We start from the raw sequence: 3904 nt of genomic DNA on the forward strand, positions 1-3904 counted from the left end.
ATGGGTTAAGTAATGGAGACTGGAATGGGGGAAGGTGGAACAATCATGGACCTTGAAATGGAGGATAGAAAAATCAAAGAAATTACAACAGTGGAACACAAAACAGCTGATGGCACAATTCAGGGAATATTCCACATGTAGAACGTTTCGGATCTAACGATGGAGGTGATGTGCTGAGCCAAAATAGGGTCGAGATCGTGGAAATCCATAGCCCAAACGCACAACCACATCAGCACAGACACTGCCCTTCTACGCACTAACGTTCACGAAGCAAGGCGGAACAAATATGAAACCAGCACCATCAATCGGATCCAACCTTATCAATGTTATTCACTATGATGACATTCTGGAATCCTTACTTGACAAAAAAGAAACTAGTGTGACAAAGGACATCGATCTAGTACTAAAAGCGATCGTAGGTGACGTGGACATATGCGGACTTGTGGATAGTGGAAGCCAAATTTCGGCGATAGCAATAACTACATTCGACATACGAAAGGAATGCCATAGTTAGCCATGGCAATGATAGAAGAATTTCGGGATTAAGGATGTGATCATAGAGAAAATCACTGAGGTGGATAGACAAGTGAGACTTGAATTAATGTGTCAAGGACACATGTTAATAGGAAATTTCCTGGTAGTTCCAAAATTGGTAACTGAACTTATAATACAGATGAACCTGAAACTTAATGGCAGATTAAAACTGTGTGCCGGACCGAGTCTCGAACTCGGGACCTGTGCCTTTCGTGGGCAAGTGCTCTACCATATGAGCTACCCAAGCACGACTCAGGGCCCGCCTTCACAGCCTTACTTCTGCCAGTACCTCGTTTCCTACCTTCCAAACTTCATAGAAGCTCTCTTGCGAACCTTGCAGAACTAGCACTCCTGGAAGAAAGGATATTGCGGAGACATGGCTTAGCCACAGCCTAGGGGAAGTTTCCAGAATGAGATTTTCATTCTGCAGCGGAGTGTGCGCTGATATGAACCTTCCTGGTAGATTAAAACTGTGTGCCGGACCGAGACTCGAACTCGGGACCTTTGCCTTTTGCGGGCAAGTGCTCTACCAACTGAGCTACCCAAGCACGACTCACGGCCCGCCTTCACAGCCTTACTTCTGCCAGTACGTCGTCTCCTACCTTCCAAACTTCACAGAAGCTCTCCTGCGAATCCTTGTATGCCATGACTTTGTGCTCTGACTCGCAAAGTGAAGCCATGGTTATGGGATGAGGTTGCAGAGAATGAATTCCAATCACTGAAGAAGGTACTAGTAAATGTGCCAATACTGTCGCATTTGGACTTGTCAGTCGACTTTGGCAAGGCAACCGACAGCTCAAAATAGGAGTTGGGGTCAAGATCATCCAGGGGGAAAAAAGATATTAGCTTTCGGTAGTAGTGCTGACGAAAAGCGAGAAGAGTTACTCTTTGACTGAACTTGAGGCTTTAGCAGTGGTTTGGTGATTCAAAAAATTCTAGCACTTCCTCTCTGGATGGAAGACATAGGTATTCACCAATCACCAAGCATCAGAATTACTACTCACACCAAAATTAACCCACTGGAGAGTAACATGATGGGTACCCTGTTTGCAAGAGTTTGACTTCTCCATTACATACACACTTGGGCCAACGAATATAATTACGACCCAATGTCACGTCCGCCAGTAGGAGAGAAACATGAAATACCAGAGGGCACTAAAGAGAACCCCTTCATCCTGTACCATTTGAGTAATCTAGAAAATGGAAATTTGTGGTAAGGTCTTACTGGACCAGACTGCTGAGGTCATCAATCCCTAAGCATTACTTGATCTAACTTAAACGAACTTACACTAAGGACAACACACACACCCTTGCCCGAGGGAGGACTCGAACCTCCGATGAGGGAGCCATGCGGACCGTGCCAAGGCGCCTCAGACACCGCGCCTATCCTGCGTGGCCGATTATAGCCTTTAAGAATTACAGGGTGACAATTATTCAACTATATGAAATAAAACTGGTTTGTGTTATGACGTTCAAACTGATCAGTTGGCTGTGGGGCATGATGAGAATTAGTACGTGCTGTAAGGTTTGGTTTAGCGACGGAGTCCACTTTCATTTGGATGGGTTCGCCAATAAGTAAAACTGACGCCTTTGGGGGACTGAGAATCCGCACTTACCGTTCGAGAAGTCTCTTCACTCTCAATGGGTGACTGTGTGCTGTGCAATGTTAAGTCATGGAATAATAGGTGCGATATTCCTTGATGGCGTGGTGACTACCGAACGGTACGTGAAGGTTTTGGCAGATTATTTCATCCCCACTATCCAACATGACCCTGATTTCGTCTGGATGTGGTTCATGCAAGGCGGAGCTCGACCCCATCGAAGCAGGTGAGTGTTTGATGTCCAGGAGGAGAATTTTAGGGGCTGCATTCTGGCTGTGGGGCACCCAGAGCCTACTGGCATGGGCCTTGATTGGTTGCCATTTCTCCGGTTCTGTCTTTTTATGGAGCTACATCAAAGACAAGGTGTAGAGCAATAAGCCCAAAACCCTTGCTGAGCTGAAAACAGCCATTCAGGAGATCATCGACAGAATCGATGTTCTGACACTTCAGGAGGACATGCAGAATTTCGCTATTCGTCTGCGCCACATCATTGCCAATGATGGCAGGCATCTCGAACATGTCACAACGTAAATCCGAATATCAGTATATTTTCATATTAGGATTACTAACATGTTAAGACTGCTTACAATTACTTGCACAATTCATGTGTAATTAGAGAATGCACATGTCAATCACTGTAAGTAATTTAGATTTAAGGCCCTGATTTGTATGGCGTGGTTACTAACCACAATACTACAGGGAGAATTAATATGGGTCTAATCTCTTCTTAATTGGAACAGGCATGATTGAGTGAATTATAAATTTTGTCGCCACTAGTAGCAGATTGCAAAATTCAAATAATAATGGAGATCATTAATTTAAAGAAAGCTTGTTTGAGGATTTCAAGACTGGCCAAGACTTGCAATTCCATTCACTTTAAAATATACATGATTCAATTAAAATAGATGATTTAACTTTGCAATCTTGGACGAGTTGGGTGATATAAATTTCTTCTTTTCTCTGACTGGCTAACTCGTTCCATCACAGAAAACACTGAGGAGTGTATTAACGTCTATCACATAATAAGAGAAGCCATATACTGAGCCCAGTCGTGAAGGATTGTGCAGGATCATGTAGCGATGAGTAGTGGGGACACTGGCATTGTGTCACATGCCGGCAGCCTTCCACAGCCGAAGGGAAACACAGTGGAAGGAGTGACGTCATAGTGATCAGCAGGCAAGCTGGGGATGCATGTGGGTGCCACGCGACGCGGCCGAGGCCAGCCGGTTTCAGGTGCCAGGCGCCTAACAGTGGGGTGCTGAACCGAACGATAATGGCACAGCCCCTGGGGATGTGGTGCGTGACCGTCATGTGACTGATATGGCGGCCGTGGCAAATACTGGCCTACTATGGTGGAGTGTGTTGAAGAAGTAATTCCTGCAACCTTGTGAGTGCTGTTGCAACTGGTATGATGGTACATTGCCACTACGATGCTAGACTTTCTTTCCTGTAGGTCGCACTTTCTACAAACAGTGGATGGTTCCACAAGACATGGAAAGGCACCCCGATACCTGTAGTCCGCGCCGCACCGCACTCCAGCCAGACGTTAGGTTGTGGAGTCGTATAAGTGGACAAATTTCTCAAGCGTTAATGGTTTAGGAGGGAAAACGCATGATTAGCGTAATGGATCGTTCACAGGCTGCAGCCCATGAGATGCTTCTGTTTGAAGGTGAATTAGCCGTTACTTTACATTCTGTGTGCAGTTCCGCGTTCGGTTGAATACTTGTCGACGGAGTTCTGGAGAGAAGACTTGTCTTTGTCTTTTGGGG

General features: G+C 45.5%; 1 non-coding gene across 1 annotated transcript; it reads right to left on the reverse strand.

The window, feature by feature from the left end:
* Window positions 1-1008: 1008 nt before the first annotated feature.
* On the reverse strand, window positions 1009-1083 carry Trnal-caa. Its single transcript has one exon. It is a non-coding gene; the product is annotated as a tRNA-Leu (tRNA).
* Window positions 1084-3904: the final 2821 nt, after the last annotated feature.

The sequence above is a fragment of the Schistocerca americana genome, chromosome 1 (assembly GCF_021461395.2).
Source record: "Schistocerca americana isolate TAMUIC-IGC-003095 chromosome 1, iqSchAmer2.1, whole genome shotgun sequence".
Classification (NCBI taxonomy): domain Eukaryota; kingdom Metazoa; phylum Arthropoda; class Insecta; order Orthoptera; family Acrididae; genus Schistocerca; species Schistocerca americana.